The following is an 18225-nucleotide window of genomic DNA, read 5'->3' on the forward strand; positions in this document are numbered from 1 at the left end:
GAGAAAACAGTGAACGTTTCCAGTATTTTTTTCACATTCTTGTTCTCTGAAGGAGGGAGAAGAGTTGTTAATCTAATTGGTGAGACTGCCTTCTGTGGTAGACCCCAACTGCTGCTGCTACAGCAGAGGAGGTAAGGACAAGCAGTTCCTCCCTTTCCCTGCTTATGCCCCTTTGTGAAAGGATGCTATTAAATGAGGGGATTTTTGGAACCTGTGATCCTTCAGGCAACTGACAGGGCAAGTTTGCTCAGTGTCTGTCTTGAAGTTTCTTCTCCCTCCCTGGAAGGTGTTAAGCCTAATTTTAAGGGAGGATAGGAGGTGGCTCTTCTTAAGCCTCAGGTCTCAGCTTTCTTGCTCCCCTGTCTCAAAAAATAAACAGTAAGATAAAAAAATAAATAAATAGGGCTAAGGATGTGGCTCAGTGGTTAAGCGTCCCTGGGTTCAATCCCTAGTACCAAAAAAGTAAAAATAAAAAAGAATAGTAGTGTAGGGAAATGAGTAACATGATCTTTAGACGTTATCAGGTGGGCGGGGCAGGTCAGGACAGATGTCCAACCCAGTGAGGATTGTCAAATCACTCCATTTTTTCTTCTGTTGTAGTATCACCTCTTTCTTCCCTGTTCTGACCCTAGCACAAATCTCCTATGTTCATAATTGGGCAACAAAGTGGTAACCCTTCATTTAATATCTGTAAAGGTCAAGCACTGTACAGCACTATACAGGCTGTCATGGGGGAGATAGAACCTCCTGGACCACCATGCAAGATGGAGTTATTTGAAGCCATTGTTTGACAAATATATGTAAAGCATATACTGGCCTGTAAGAGGAATTGGAATTTGGGGGGTAGAAACCCTGAGGCAACTATTTCCAACCCAAATGGATCCATCTTACCAAATCTTTCATGCGGTTTATTTTGAGTTTGTTCTATTTCAGTGGTCCCCGCATCATATTGGTCCCCCAAAACATATTTCAGTATGATGTATGTTCTTAAATCAGAGTTTAGTCAGGAAAAATAGGAACCACATTTGGTATTGCAAAGAAAGTTGAGCTTATTCAGAAAACTCACTAATAGTTGTTGGAAAGCTAACAATAAAGAGCAAAGAGAAAACACTGAGGTAACCAGAGATTAATAAGTTATAGAAGTGGTTAACATCCTAGGAATGGGGAAATAAAAGGTAAGAGTGTGATTACCAGAACCTAGCAGTTTGAAGGAGGGGCACTTTGGGACTACAATCAGATTTCTCAGCAAGGGACACTTTTCAGCTGGTGATCTGACCTTATAGCATTGTAGTTAGTACACAGACTGGTAAGGGGAGGTGCGACCTCATAGATTCCAGTGGCTTGGCACAGCAGGTGAGGGAGCACAGTGAGCTAACATTTCAACTGCTGAGGGGGGCACAGTGAAGGTGTGTGGCAGGGTCAGTGACAGAACTGAAAGAAGCCAGTCTGCTGCAGCTGCTGAAACAATCCTGAAGGAAAGGTATTTTTCCTTCCCCCGCTTCCTAAGTTAATTTTCCCTAACTAAGATTGCTCAGAAGTTGCTCTTACCATGATTTCAGTTCTGTTATTTTCAAACCACTTAGGCACAGATTATTGCACTCTCACCAGTGATATTCTCGATAATATCAGTAATTTTCAAATTTCTTTGGGGAGATATAAAATCCCAGTTTGGGGATATAACTCTGTGGTAAAGCATTTGTCTTGAACACCTAAGTATACCTAACGCCTTGTTGGGTTTGATACCCAAGACAAAAAAAAAAAAAAAAAGTAAAATTCCAGCCCATTCCACCCTCAGGAAATTCTGAATGGAAAATTCTGGGTGGGACCTGTTTTCCAAAGGACCCTCCCAAGTAACTTGGGTTTGGGTGGTCCATATAACACTGCTCTACATTTACAGGTGGCTCCAAGAAGGCTGGGAAAAACTGAGGAAGAATTCAAGTAAGACTAGGGAAGAAACAGGTGCAAGTTGTTGTTCTGTTGTGAATAGAATCCAATTCCAGAAACACAAGTTGAAAGACTACCCAAAATCTTTTTTGCCTTTGCTTAACATTGATTCAAAATGTAGCACGTCACTGCACTCACATTACCAACCTAGGTATGCAGAACAGCTCTCTATCTGTATGAGAAAGGCCACACAACATAATGGATGCTGGTATCAGATTGCTCTTCCAGGACCATATCACAGCTGCCTCCAAAGCCTGCAGAAACAAATAGATGAATACAAGCTTCCCCGCTTCTTAGTTGTCTAGGTAAATTAACTGAGCCTTGGATTTTTCATGGGAATAACATTTTTTAGCTGTTATAGAAGTATGACTTGAATTAGAATATTTAATTGTTTTAGACCTAATTTCTTTCTTAAAACAAGACTAGAACATTTGATATCTTTTCTAGCTCCAGATTTCTTCATATATTATTTGAGGATTCTATTCTAGTGTAATTCAAGTAAAAACATTCAGATACTTGCAGAAAACAAAATCTTCTTTAGGCAGAAAATGTTTTCATAATCATTCCTAAGTTGAGTAATGACAGGTAAGGTAGTAATAGCATCAGGCAAAATGATTCTAGCTGGCACTGCTACAGATCTCTGGAACAAAGCATGCACTTTGGATCTTATAAGAGCAGCTTTATCAGACAAGTCCTGTGAACATCCTCAGTGAACTTTTTCATGGAAAAAGGAGTGCCCAGTGATGAGAAGCTGGAGTTGTGACACACTGACCCTGGAGTTAATGGTCTCAAAGTAGGGTATATGAAGAGTGACGTTAAATTTCTGAGGAGCCTTTGAGCTAAATAGGGCATAGCATCTCATCTCACTCCTGATGTGTCTCAGATTTCTCCATTCTCTATCAATATGAGAGTATAAAAGGGAGAGATTTTCCTCTCAAAACACAGAAGCCTGGATTCCTGCCTTTCTTCACTTTCTTTGGCTTTTCTGGCACTCACCTTGTCCACTCCAATACGTTGTTTAGGTTTATGTAGACAACTGACCTTTATTGCGTAGTGTGGATTCTGAGGTACAAACACCTGAGATTTTTTTTCTCAAATGGACTTCATATTATTTAGTTGGCTTTACTGAAGCCCCATGTTTTGCACACTTGCCAAAAAGGCTTAGGGGCTTACAGTACTAAAAAGTTGTTCTTCTTGGCATTCCATTTAGCTCTTAGATCTCTGTAAGGGTCTCCCCCTGGGATTATAGTTACTCTGAGTGGTGCCCCCACCCCATCCCCATTCTGAAGAATTTTCTTTTCCCTGGAAGACTCTTTCATTCACTCTGGTAGGCAGGATCATTGAGTCAAGGGGGAAACTGAGAGTAGGAAACTCAGTTTTAAAGTCAATGAAAAAGTCAAGAATGAAGCACAAAAGGAAAAGGAAGTGCTGCTCTCAAGACACAGTAGGATAAAGTTTGTGAAAGTCAAGTGTCATGGGAAGGTTACAGGTCATATTAGAAGGTCATTCAAAAAACCAGTAGTAGGGCTGGGGTTGTGGCTAAGTGGTAGAGTGCTGCCTAGCATGCATGAGGCACTGGGTTTGATCCTCAGCACTATATAAATATAAAAATAAATATATTGTGTCCACCTAAAACTAAAAAATAAATATATTTTTTGAAGTTTTTTTTTAAATTTTTATTATTGGTTGTTCAAAACATTACATAGTTCTTGACATCATATTTCATACATTTGATTCAAGTGGGTTATGAACTCCCATTTTTACCCGTATACAGATTGCAGAATCACATCAGTTACACATCTACTGTTTTACGTATTGCCATACTAGTGTCTGATGTGTTCTGCTACCTTTCCTATCTACTATCCCCCCTCCCCTCCCCTCCACTCCCATCTTCTCTCTCTACCCCATCTACTGTAATTCATTTCTCCCCCTTGTTTCTAAAAAATAAATATTAAAAAAAAAAAACAGAAGTAGCTACAGAGTACCACAGACAAGGAGACCTTGAAACTGAGCTGCAGTCCACTCCAGAAAGGGAGCACCTTGCGTGCTCTTGTTGCTATATTGCTGAATTCTTACTGGGTAAGCACCCAGGTGACTTACTTTCCCAGGCAGGCTGGTCCAGTGAGGGCTAAAAACACACCTTCCCCTCAGAGAATATGTTTTAATCAGCTTTTTCATTGCTGTGACCAAAATACATAACAAGAACAATTAGAGAAAGAAAATTTTATTTTGGATCACAGTTGCAGAGTTTTCAGTCCATAGATGGCTGACACCATAACTGGGCCTGAGGTAGAGCAGAACGTCATGGCGAAAGAGTGTGATAGAGGAAAGAAACTCAGGACATAGTCACAACCCACCTGCCTACAGTTACCTCCCAGTTAATATATACTAGTGAATTAATGTGCTAAATTAGGGTAAAGCTTTCATAACCGAATCATTTCATATTTAAACTTTCTTGCATTATCTTACACATGAGGAATGGGGGGACACCTCATATCTAAACCATTACAGACATGTTTGTAATCCAGAACTACATTCTAGCTGTTGGTAAAAGTTGCACTGATTTTTTATTAATTTGGCTGTTGTAACTTCTCTCTTCCCTTCCTGAAGAAACCCTGTTCTGTCACTCTTGTGTTATCCACAAATATCCTAGATAATCTATTTTTATTAATCTCCTTATTTTCAATTTTTCTATCAGACCATATTCTTTGTATTCTCCCTCTTGGGCTTCTCTCTCTTTCCCTACTTATCTCCTTTGTAGTTGATCTGTCATCACTTTTCTCCTGTGAGCAGATCTTTTGGCTATTTTCTTAAGTTTTTCCTTCCTTTTCTCTTTTTTTAAATTTTTTTTTAATATTTATTTTTAGTTTTCAGCGGACACAACATCTTTATTTTATTTGTATGTGGTGCTGAGGATAGAACCAGTGCCGCGTACATGCCAGGCAAGCACGCTACCACTACCGCTTGAGCCACATCCCCAGCCCCCTTCCTTTTCTCTTGCAAGTGGTGTTTTGGTTTTTGTTTTTGTTTTCAGCTCATCACAGCTTCATTCTCTGTTTCTCTCCCATTGTCAGTGCTCTTGGATAAAGTAGATATTCTCTCTCAGCAGTTCTCCTGCCCAGCCTTCTCAACATGGCTACCAACTAGAGAAAAGGTTTATTACCTTGTATTGGAATGGTTTAATATCAAACAGCATGTTTTTCTACAAGAATTTTTAAAATTTTCCTAATCTATGATTATTTAAAAAAATAAATATTAAACATATTCAGGATCATCTAGGTGTCCTTTTTTTAATAGACAAGGATTGTCACAATTTCAGTATTCAGAGTTACACATATAATTGCATAGGCACCAAAGAAAACAGGAATAGACTTAATGTGTAAGTGATGAATTTGAGCTAAGCGGAGGCTGAATGACATCATGTTGCATTGTACAGATGAATGTTTTTCAGTGATTCAAATGTAGAGAATTAGTGGGGGAAATGAATCATCACAGCACAAACAGTGAAAAGCCTGCCAAACAAAAACAAACCTGTACTGAAGCAAGCAGTACTATGCCTAGTTTAAACCAAGTCACATCATTATTCACCTTAAATGTAATTTGTTTGAATTGTATTTTTGTTTTGGATTTTATTATAATCAATTTATAAAAATTTTAAATGGTTTTTAGTTGTATAAGAGCTATAAGCATAAGGGGTTTATAACTATTGTTCTATTTACAGATATTTATATAACATTATAATAAAAACAATTCGTCAGGCTTCTAAACTAACAGGGATCAGAGCCACCTCCTGCCTGAGACAACTTAAACTGAACAAAATATATGGAGTGACAATTTTCAAGTCATTGTTAGATATTAGGGAATGAAAGATAGTATTCCCTGAAGTATGGGAAACAAGCACAGATTACCCCTGCTGACTGCCAGTATACAGTTTAGTTTCCAGGCCATGGTACAGGGAGGGGAAAGCCAGTTAGGACCTGATGAACTTCTTGGATTGAGGATATTGACTGAATGATTGTGGAAACTTGAGTGACTACAGTATGCAGGAAAGAATTCTGGAGAAATGAGAGAGAGCAGCAGAGAAGGAAGTTCAGAGACCTGCCAAAGGTTCCCCTCAAATATTCAGTAGAGTACTGATGAGCACCTTAATACCTTAGGCTGTGAAAGAATCATCCAAGAGGACTAGAAGGAATAGCAATTGTTGCTCACACAGGACTAGAAGATGTGCCTGTCCACTGCCACCCCTACCTACCACCAAGCCAAATTTAGAAAACCTCGTAATTCATGGGGAATTATGTAGAGTATTCAGGACAGTCATGCATCATAAATGAGGAATAATTAACCCTAGAATACATGCTGAGCTTGTCTCACCTAAGCAACTTAAGATAGATTTAAAAGAGCCAAACTATTTCCTAGCACTATTATGTGGCCCAGAATCAATTCTAGTGATATTTAAAAGAATACAAAAATATCCAGCCACCAACAAAGTAAAAAATACATCGTCTGGTATCTTAAAAGTACTAGGGTAAGGATGCAACTTAGTGATAGAGCACATACTTAGCATGCACAAGGCCCTGGTTTCAATCCCTAGCACCAAAATAAACAAAAACTACTAGGTGATCAATATGCAGGAAAATATGACCCCAAATTATAAGAGATAAATCAATAGGAATTCACTGAGAATTGACTATAATGTAATAATTAAGACAACATTAGTTGTTATAACTGTATTCCATATGTTCAGAAAGATAAAGGAAAGATTGAACATGTTAACTAGAGAAAGGAAGACAGAGAAAGGACCCATATAGAACTTAAAGATGAACACTGTGATACTTGAGATGCAAAATATGCACATTAGACAAAATTAGACAGTGCAGAAATGTAGATTAATAAACTTGACACAATAGAAACAATGCAAAGAGTAATACAGAGGAAAAATGAATTTTAAAACATAAATAGAATATTAAGCTGTGGGACAACTTGAATGGGTTAAATATACTTAATTGGAATCCCTGAAGGAAAGGGTTCAGGAAAGATTTTGGGTTTTTTTTGTTTTTTTTGGGGGGGGGTAATACCAGGGATTGAATTTAGGAGCACTATGCCACTGAGCCATATCCCCAGCCCTATTATGTATTTTACTTGGAGACAGTGTCTCATTGAGTTGCTTAGCACCTTGCCATTGCTGAGGCTGGCTTTGAACTCGTGATTCTTCTGTCTCAGCCTCCCAAGCCACTGGGATTACAGGCATGCGCCACCACAACCAGCTGACAGGAAAGTATTTGAAGAAATGAAATGATAATATCTTTCTAAATTTGATGAAGAATATAAACCCACAGTTCTAAGAAGCTTAACAAACCCCAAGCATAAGAAGCAGGAAGGAAAAACATCAAGCTATAAATTACCCCAAACCAATGAAAAAAAATCTTAAAAGCATCCAGAGATTGATAGCAGATTTCTCTCAGAAACAATGAGGAAGAAGAATGGAGGAAACATCTTTACTGACATTTAAAAAAAAAAAAAAAAAAGAAAAGTAAACAAAAGTGTCTTTAAAAAGAAGGCAAAATACCTTTTCAGACCTACAAAAGTTGAAAGAATTAGCCACCAATAGATATATACCAATAATAATAATAATAATACATTAATTTCTCAGATGGAAGGAAAATGATACAAAAGAAACCTAGAACTACACAAGGGCTGAATACTAGGAATCATAACTGCATGGGTAAATATAGGCTTTTCTGTTAGCACAAAATGACCGGGCCAGACACAAACTTCAGGATCATCTCAGCCAAAAGGAAGTTTCATGCAGGAATGGGGTGATGCTGGCGGACCCACTTTCCTGGTGGAAAATGAGCGACTGAACAAAGGAGGGGACTGGGCTAATATGGGTTATACTGAGAGGTAACTTAATTAATGAGTGTGTCAGCTTGTGTACTCAGGAATTTGAGGTCTGTTTTACTGGGCAAAAGGGGAGGGAGTCTAGGGTCAGCAGTCAGTGTCTGGGATTTATCTTACTGGACCAGATGGAGGGCCTGGGGTCAGTGGTTGTATCTGGAAAGGGTTTGTTTAGGGGAGAATTAGGCTTTGGCCTCTTCCCAGAGACTAGGTTTGATGGACACCTCCTCCCCAGGGTTTGTTTTACCACCAGGAAAGGATGTATTAGGAAAGGATCAATGCTCTCAATGTATGACCTTCTTTCTCACTCCCTTTTCCCAGGCCTTACTATTTTGGGGTTTGTGATTTTCCATATCTAATATTTTCAAAAAGAGAATAGACTGTTGAAACAAAAATAATAACAATGTAGTATGGATAATATTTATAGAAATAAACCATATGACAACATAGCAAAAAGACTGGAAGGAGAGAACTGAGAGTATTCTATATAGTAAATTTCTTATATGTGAAGGAATGTAATTGGTTCTCCTTCTGTCATTGTGCCCTGACTGATAAAGACAATGAAAAGTGTGTTGGAATTTTGAATGGGATCGCATTAAATTTATTTGAAGGTTTTTTGCTTTTTTGTTTTGTTGTGGTGCCAGGGATTGAATTCAGGGTCATATAATCACTGAGTCATATCCCCAGACCTCTTTTGTATTTTAGTTAGAGACAGAGTCTCACTGAGTTGCTTAGGGCCTCACGAAATTGCCAAGGCTGGCTTTGAACTCACAATTCTCCTGCCTCAGACTCCTGAGCTGCTGGGGTAACAGGCATGCACCACCATGCCGAGCTATTTGTAAGTTTTTTATTAATGAACATGGTATGTCTCTTCATTTACTTATGTTTGCTTTAGTGTTTCAATAAGGTATTATCATTTTTTTCAGAAAGGACTTATACTTCTTTTTCTATTTCTAGTTACTACATGAAATGTCCTTCTTTAAAAAAGAATACAGACTTGACTTTATAGAGCAGTTTTAGGTCCATAACAAAATTGACTGGAAGGTGAGGGATTTCCTGTATGCCACTTACATGAACACATATGAACACATATCCTCCCTGTGATAGAACTTGTTTTGGTAGATACTAAGGAATGTAATTGTGGTTGGGAGTCTTGGGACCCCTCTCGGAGAGACTCTGGCGCTCAACAAGAACCACTCGGAGGGTGGCAGAGTGATCGTCAACAACATTGAGCGCTTTCTAATGTCCTATGATCATGTGGAACTTACATTTAATGACATGAAGAATGTTCCAGAGGCCTTCAAAGGGACAAAGAAGGGCACTGTCTACCTTACCCCTTACTGGGTCATCTCTCTGTCCAAGGGGAAGGATGCCATGCAGTCCTTCATGATGCCATTTTATCTCATGAAGGACTGTGAGATCAAACAGCCTGTGTTTGGTGCAAACTACATCAAGGGGATAGTAAAGGCTGATGCAGGAGGTGGCTGGGAAGGCTCTGCTTCATACAAGTTGACCTTCACAGCAGGGGGCGCCATCGAGTTTGGTCAGTGCATGCTCCAGGTGGCATCTCAAGCTTCCAGAGGTGAAGCCCCCAATGGAGCCTATGGGTACCCTTCCATGCCCAGTGGGGCCTATGTCTTTCCCCTACCAGTCACCAATGGAATGTATGCCTGCCCTCCTGGATACCCCTATCCACCGCAGCACCTGTGTTCTATCCAGGAGCTCCTGTAATGGATGTGGCCATGGGATATGTGCAGCCCCCACCACCACCCTATCCTGGACCCATGAAGCCTCCAGTCAGTGGCCCTGATGTCCCCTCCACTCCTGCAGCTGAGGCCAAGGCCTCAGAAGCAGTTGCCAGCGCCTATTACAACCCAGGCAACCCACACAACGTCTACATGCCCTCGAGCCAGCCTCCACCACCTCCCCACTACCCTCCAGAAGATAAGAAGACCCAGTAGACCCCGCCTACTTCCCTGTCCCCACCTCATGGGCCTTCCCTACCCCTCCTTGTGGGACTGCATCTGGCTGGGGGAGGCCAGGGAGGACCTTATTCTTCCCCTGGTCTGATTATAAAAAGTTACCAGGAACTAGTGTTGCAGGAAGGCAGGGCTCTAGCCTCTGGAGAGGTGTCCCCCCAGTTTCCCACACTAGCTCAGCCCACAGCACCCCTCTTACCATTTCTGGGGCTGTCCTGGGAGCACAGGGTGTTCCCCTTGTTCCTGTTTCACTCTAGTAGTTCCTTTCCACAGAGGGACTCTCTGGCCACCTCCTCTACTGCAGTCCAGCCCCTCGGTCTGGTAGCCATTCTGCACTCAGCCTTGTGAGCTCCCCCAGACCAGCCACATGTCTTCCCTGTGGGCCAAAAGGCCCTACCAGGCCCAACTCACATTCCTTCCCCTGTCTGTGCTTAGCTCTGGAAGGCCACTGTCCCACCTGACCATCAGCCCACTTTCCATTCAGCCAGGCCTGCCTTCCCTGTCCTTGGTCTTTCTGTTGCCACCTCTGACTTCAGGAGCTTTACAACAAGCCTCCAGGGTTTAGTGGCTTCAGGGGAAGCCCACTGTGGCTGGGGATGAGGCTCCTCTGTTCCCTTGCTAGTGTTTCTAGAATTTGTTTTCCCTTTAGTCTCTTCCCTCTACAAGGGGCTTCTCAACTAGAGCTGAAGAGTACATGTCCATCCCATCATGCCATTTGGGGGCTGCGGGGTCGGCTGAGAACAAAGGGCCCCCAACCCTACATGCTGATCATAGCCTGCTGCCGGCCCCTCCGTCTGCCCCTCCCTTTAAGCATCATGCCCCCTGGATGCTCGGAGATTTGCTCGTTTGTTCCTGGACTGGCCACAAAGTGAAGAGAGATGGTTATTTAAAGAGAATTCTCTATTTGACAAAAAAAATCCAGTTAATATATTAATGTGAAATAAACCCTGTTTGCACCTTGATTTGTTTGCTAAAACTGTGAAATAGTAAAAATGAAATAACTGTAAAAAAAAAAGGAATGTAATTGTGAATCATATAAACTTTTTTTTTTTTTAATAAGACACTGTTTTTCAATTTGGCTGTACCATTTTTGCATTCCCACTAGCAATGAATGTTTCTGTTCCTCCACATCCTTGTCAGAATTTGGTGTTGTGATTACTTGGGTTTTAGCCATTATAAATGGTATGTAGAGGCTGAATATGTGTTTGTTTGTTTTTAATTTCAACTTTCTAACTCCTAGCACTCTTTTATATTGGTATTATCATATTCTTATTAATTCTAATAATTTCTTTGTAAATTCTTCTGTATCTTCTATTTAGACAATCATCCCTTGTGAGTTGTGGCAGTTTTGTTCCTAATTCTTGTTCCATATATTTTAAGCAATTTCCTGTTGAAAAGGTTTTTCAGACATAGGCTGAAGGAATATAGTTATAATATTAACAATATAAAAGTTGAGACTTCTAGTATGAGGCTCCATAAATGTAGACAACCATCTTTATTGCTCATACTGCTCATACTTACAAAGACAGAGGTCATGAATGGCTAGTTTGTAGCTTAAGAGAGGTTCATTAACAATTACTCTAAGGAGTGGAGAATTGAGATCAATGATATTGCACATGTTGGTGGCCTTGGGTTCAGTTCCCAGCACAAAACAATTACTCTAAGATTCTCAAAGCCTACTGGTTCAGGTTCAGATTTTCTAAACTATCTTTGATGTTAAGACAAATCTTAAGGATTACAACAACAGGATAACAACAACAAAAATTTCCCATAAAGAGAAGCAAGAGGGGTTGAGGGTGTATGGATCTCAGTGTTGGGCATTTGCCAGCATGCAGAGGCTCTGGGTTATATCCCCAGAACTGCAATAAGAAACTCTTCTCTTAGAAGAGAAGAAAGAGAAAGAGGAGGAGGGAAAGAGAAAGCATGGGTGGGGAGAGAGAGAGAGATAGAGAGAAGAGCCTTCCTCACTAGGGGCAGTCATCTTGGTGATATGGTTTACCTACACTTCATTTACTTTTAAGTGCAGGTGCTGAAGAGGGCTGAGCCTCTAGCTTTATCTAGGTTAAACGGACACTTTGATGGATTTAGTGTACTATAATGTACTATCTCCCCCATCAAGAAGAACTGTAGTGCTATGAGGAATGGTCTGTGTCAGCCAGGATAAGATGGGGGTTGGAGAATAGGGGTAGCAGGCTTGTGCAACACACGTTGCAGGTGTGGGCTTTGTGGTGTGGCAAAGACTAAGGGAAGGCAAAAAAAAAAAAAAAAACAAGGATGGTGTTATGGTTTGGATATGAGGTGTCCCAAAAGCTCACATGTGAGACAATGCAAGATTGCAAGAAAGTTCAGAGAAGAAATGATTGGGTTGTGAGAAACTTAACCCAATCAGTGAATTAATCCCCTGATAGAGATTAACTGAGTGGTAACTGAAGTGGTAGGGTGTGGCTGGAGGAGGTGGGAATTGGAGGCATGGCTTTGGGGTATATATTTGTATCTGGCCAGTGGAGTCTCTCTCTGCTTTCTGATCATGATATGAGCTGCTTTCCTTTGTCATACTCTCCTGCCCTGATGTTCAGCCTCACCTTGAGCCCCAAAGAATGGAGCTGTCCTTCTTTGGACTAAGATCTCTGAAACTGTGAGCCCTCTAATAAACTTTTCTTCCTCTTAAATTGTTCTGGTCAGATCCTTTAGTCACAGCAACAAAAAAGCTGACTAAAACAGATGGTAACTTTTTATAAAATATCAACTTTGGGGAAAGGATCAGCATACAAAGAAAATACAAAAAGTCATCCTTGGTTCAACTACCATTTGGGACTCACATTTTTATATAATATAAAAGAACAGATGGATAGATGGATAAGAAAATAATTTAAAAATAAATTTGTGCTTATAGTCAATATAGTTGTGTCTAGGATTTTCCCCCACCCCCTTTATAGTTCATGAACGTTTCTTTAAGTATAAATTCTTCAAACAGGTTGTTTGTAAACCTTATTTCCCAGGACAAGAGTGTTCACTGAGAAAGACCAGTGTGACTTCTAGGCTACAGAGAAATCTAAATCTCTCTGGAGGCTGAGCACAGTGACGCACGCCTATAATCCCAGCGGCTCAGGAGGCTGAGGCAGGAGGATGGAGAGTTCAAAGCTGGCCTGAGCAATTTAGCAAGGCCCTAAGTAACTCAGTGAGACCCTGTCTATAAATAAAATATAAAAAGGGCTGGGGATGTGGCTCAGTGATTGAGTGCCCCGGGGTTCAATCCCCAATACCTAATAATAATAATAAAACTCTCGGGATAAGCATCCCTAGAAAGGATATCGGAGGAGCATAGGAAGGCTCTGTTGTTCTTCAGTGGAGAGCCTCCCTTACCACACCCGATGAAGCCAAGAGTTTCCTTGAAAGGATACTTTGTGCCCCTCTCTGTGCTCTGGGCTTTCATTTTTTAAAGTCCCAGGCCTGGAGCAAAGACACAGCTCTTTAAGTAAGGAAAGAGGAAAGAGGAAATACAATAAAAGAAAAGAGTAAGAAGTTGAGGTGAAAGAGGAGTAAAGAAAGAACAAACCCAGGGGAGCCAGTGAAGTTTGCTCTGTATAATTTTTGTTTATTTGCTTCTTTGTTTGTTGTAAAAGAAGCAACTAGTGTGAGAATCTTGAGTACACCCAGTTGGGAGTCTGGTTTCTGATAGTTTTGTCCTAGGGAGTCTGCCATAAAAGCATGAATAGGAAAAGCCGCCATTACTTTATGTCAACAGAGAAGTCATAGAGTCATTGAGAGAGAACTTCCCATACTCAAACCTACCTTCTTTTAAAAAGGAAACAGCCCTGTATTTTCCTGTAATTTCTGTCCATTTTTATCTTACTATTTTGCCTTAAATTCAATTTGACTTAAAATTAAATCATTGCCCTAACTTCCCCACCCACTTCTAATTCAACTTCCTGGGGGTTTTGGGGGTTTGTTTTATGTTTTTTGTCTTTCACTTAAAAAGCATGGATGGAGAACCCAACATGTGGCAAGAGGCTAGATACCAGACAAGGGCTAAGCCTCTCTGGACCTGGAGGATACAGCATAGTTGGTGGGGCTGTGAGGGTGGCTCAGGGGACACATTGTAAGTCAATGCACTAAAGCATAATTATGCTATAGGAACAGAAAGTATCCTTAAATTCCAGATATAATCAAATAATTAACTTCTCCATTCCTCAGTGCCTTAGACTAAGTGAGCCCTGGTCATTTGTGCCTGGATGGTGCCATCAGAGAGGCACCATCTCTAAATTTTCCTCTCTTCAGTTTATCCTAGCACTGATGCCAAACTAATCTTACACATGGCTTTCAATGACCTCAGTGACTACTGAATCAAGTTGGTATTCCTGCACCTGGCTCTTGAAAACCTCATTACTTACCCTCATTATGGCCTGCACAGAATTTTCTCTTCTATCATTGTTTCTTCTATGCCCTAGAAAATGTCATTCTCCTTCCTGCCCTCCAGGATTTTGTTCTTGTTATTCCTCTGTTTTGGGCTGTTTTCTCCTTTCCTTCTGCATTTCCAGGTGCTTCACATTTCTCCATACGGCTTTCTTGGTGAGAGCTTTCCAATCTTTCCAGTCCCTGCTTCAGTCTTCTCTGAATTTCTAATGCACTATGTAAGTCAAACTGGACTTTAGTTCTTTGTTATATACTGTCTGCTAGAATTAAATACCATCTAGGAGTAGACCTAGTTCTTTTCATTCATTCATTCTTACAAGTATGTGTTGCATAGCTTTTATGTGACAAGCATTAAGCACAGCCCTTATTCTCTGTGTTATAAATGCCTTGTAGGAAGCAGCATGTTCCAGGATATTGAGCTTTAAATGTTTAACAAATTCTCAGGTATTGAGAACAAGACAGTTTTAGGTGGGGAGGTAGAGATTAATCAAAGTGGAATTCAGTTTGGAATCAAGGATAGACTTGGTGAGGAATGGGTAAATATCATCAAATGCTACTGAAGCTTTACCAAGAAGAATAACAACTGAGAAGCCACCAATGGATTTTGCAACTAGGAAGGTATTATTATTATCATTATTATTTGTGGTACTTGGAATTAGTACTTGGAAATCCAGGGATGCTCCACCACTGAGCTTAATACTTACCCCTTTTCATTTTTTAAATTTTAAGACAGTGTCTAACTGTGTTGATCAGGCTGGCCTTGAACCTGAGATTATCCTGCCTCAGTCTCCCAAGTAGCTAGTATTACAGATGTGAGCCGCCAAGCTTTACACAAATAGGAAATTATTGATAACTTCCTAGAGTGAAATATATTTAGAATTGTTTGTCCAAAAATCATTAAAAAGGTTCTTAAGTGCTGGGAAAGTAGCTCAGTGGTAGAGCTCAGGTTTAGAATGTGTGAGGTCTTGGGGTCTAGTCCTGGAACCTCAATCAATCAATCAATCAATCAATCAATTCATCTCAAGAAAGAGATGCCTGTGTTCAGTTTTGGTTGTAAGAGAACTAGTGTAGGTATTTTGGTCCTTCCTACGGTAGATATTAATGTTTAAGCTAAGCAATTCCAGAAGATAAGCATTATATTTTTCTTATTGTACATGGAGTAGAGTTTATTTAACTTGAAGGTAAAGCAAATTTAAATCTAGTCTATTTGATAATGAACATTTATTCAACACAAAACTCAGAGGCCTTTTAAATAAAAATGTTCCTTTTTCTTTTGCCACCTGTAATATATCCAATTAGAGATCAAAGCTGTTGGGATTAAAAATGACTTTCAGAAAATATAGTTACAAAATAAAGCTAATATAGATGTAAATTAAAGTAATATTAAACACTCTTTAGTGCTTACTGCATGCAGACACTGACTGCTCTTAGGGCTTTGCATATATTTATTCATCTAATATTTAGAATACCCCATTGTAACAAATAAATAAATGAAGAGATAACTTGCTCAAGGTCATACAACTAGTAAGTAGCAGAACCATATTTCAGTATTGCAGATCCAGACAGTGGGACACCAAAACTAAATCTCTGTTTTGGGTTTTTTTTTGTTTGTTTGTTTGTTTTTTATTTATTTGTTGTTTTTATTTTTTAGTTTTTTGTAGTGCTGGGGATTAAACCCAGAGGGGCTCTACCACTGACCTAGATCCTCAGTATGCCCCCTTCCCTTTTTGAGATGGGGTCTCACTAAGTTGCTGATGCTGGCCTCAAATTTACAGTCCTCCTGCCTTAGCCTCCCAAATTGCTGGCATTATAGGCTTGTACCACCACTTCCAGAACCATGGCTGTTATTTTGGATGTAGTTGACAGAACTTGGCCAAGAGGCTGCAGAAGTACTAAACATACAGCACTTACATAGATAATTGGGGAAAAGAAGGTTTTGCTTGGATGTGCTCATTGTCCTTTCATCATCATCTTTGCTGGCTGTTTAAAGCCAGGCTATCAAATATTAGTATGAGTTGATTATTTTGTTTTATTTTATTTTTTAGTTGTAGTTGGACACAATACCTTTATTTTATTAATTTTTATGTGGTACAGAGGATCGAACCCAGGGCCCCAAATAGTACTCTATTGCTGAGCTATAACCCCAGCCCTGAGTTGATTATTCTTGAAAGATGTGAAGGTATAGTATAATAGAAAGAGTATCACCTGTTATTCTGCACTGATTGAATATTTTGGAAAGAGCATTATATGGGAGGGTTCAGCACATTTCCTCCTCAGATAAAAGCACAAAGGAGGCAAGAAGTTTAGTGCATTCTCTAAAGAAGCAAGAATCCTCTAAAATTCCATCCAGGTTTCCATCTCAACAGTAGACTCAGAAAGTTCCATAAGTTTGATTACTTCTTTTGAAAGTTCTATAAGTTTGATTACTTAATCTTTGTAACACTCTTATCATTTCTTCCTTTGGTATTTCTCCTTTAATTTCCCTAAAGTTAATAGCAAAATTCTTATCAATAGAGAACTCCTGTATTTATTTTTTATTTTTTGTTTTTTGAGGGCAGCAAGATAGGGGTAGCTGGAGAGATAGCAGCCCACTCTAAATCTTGTGCCAGTTGATAAAATACCAACCAGTAGTGTACAGGATGTCTGCAGCCTGGGTCCAGTTCAGAGAGAAACATGATAAAATCCTCTGATGCAGAGCTGGGGTTGTTGCTCAGTGGTAGCGCGCTTGCTTCGCATGTGTGAGGTACTGGATTTGATCCTTAGCACCACATAAAAATAATTAAATAAAGATATTGTATCCATCTACAACTAAAAAAAAATATTTTAAAAAATCCTCTGATGCAAAAATCAAGGTTAAGCAGTAGGAAAGTCCTCATGGAATTTCCTGGCAATTGCTTATTTTCTTCTTTTTTTTTATGATATATTTTTATTGTCTTGAATAGTATCTGGAACACAGGAAGCACTCAATAGCTACTCAATGAATGACTATGGAGGCCCTATTCTGTGCTGGGTTCTATACTAGGTAATAGGGCCACAGTTTTCTTATTGGAGTTTTTTTTTTTTTTTTTCTAGTTCTCCAGAGTCTACCAAAATCCATTCTACCCAAATATTTAGATTGGCTGAGATAGAAGAAAATACAAGATGAGAAGGAATAAAATTGAATGAGTTATTAGCTTTGCTCTCCTTATACACTAACCCAACTCTTACCACTTTATATCTTTGTTTCAATGTGGGGTACTGTTTTGCTAATGTTTTGGATATTTGTAATTCAAGTGGATGTAGCTGTTAATTTGGGATACCATAGAAAACAAACAGCCTGAGGGTCACAGAATAAACCATTAGGGAATCAGGGGTATCCCTTCAAACTTTATTTTACATATTTTCATATAAAACTTGTGTACAAATGTGGGTATGATGAACTACAAAACAAATAACTCTTCTCAAAAGTTATTTCCTTCTATCAGAACTAATATCAGAACTAATATTCCAACTAGAAGGAATGTTTCAGTAACCTTTTTTGTCTTTACCACGGAGATGCCACCACCTAGATTTCTAATGTTCTAGTTCTTTCTATTCCTTTTTGCTGTTTCACAAATTCCACAAAATTACTGAAATGGTGGAGATGAATTTTCTGGGTGCTCTGTCAGAAGTATTTTTTTTTCTCTCTCTTTAAGGAGAAAGTTGCCAGTGAATTGCCTTGGAACTCAGAAAAATTACCCTCTCTCTTCCAAGATCAAGGGAGAACTTACAGTGTGATCCCTGAGGAGTCTTCTCTAAGTGGCTCCCCAGTACTGAAATCATTAAGACAAATTTCTCAGGGAAGGGCAGATTCTGGGGGAAGGGCCCTCTGTTGTTTTCAGAGAAAAGCGGCACTCCCTTGGAGAGAAATTTTTAGAGTAGTGGATAATTGGATTGGTCGGTTTGTAGGCTGAACAGAAGTCAATACAAATGGTGAGATTGAAGACAGGAGGAGAGAATTAACAATAGGCAAGGT

General features: G+C 39.6%; 1 pseudogene; it reads left to right on the forward strand.

Annotated features, from left to right (window-relative positions):
- Nucleotides 1-8653: 8653 nt before the first annotated feature.
- On the forward strand, nucleotides 8654-9877 carry LOC113175178 (WW domain-binding protein 2 pseudogene; annotated as a pseudogene).
- The last annotated feature ends 8348 nt before the right edge of the window (nucleotides 9878-18225 follow it).

The sequence above is a fragment of the Urocitellus parryii genome, chromosome 11 (assembly GCF_045843805.1).
Source record: "Urocitellus parryii isolate mUroPar1 chromosome 11, mUroPar1.hap1, whole genome shotgun sequence".
Lineage (NCBI taxonomy): Eukaryota > Metazoa > Chordata > Mammalia > Rodentia > Sciuridae > Urocitellus > Urocitellus parryii.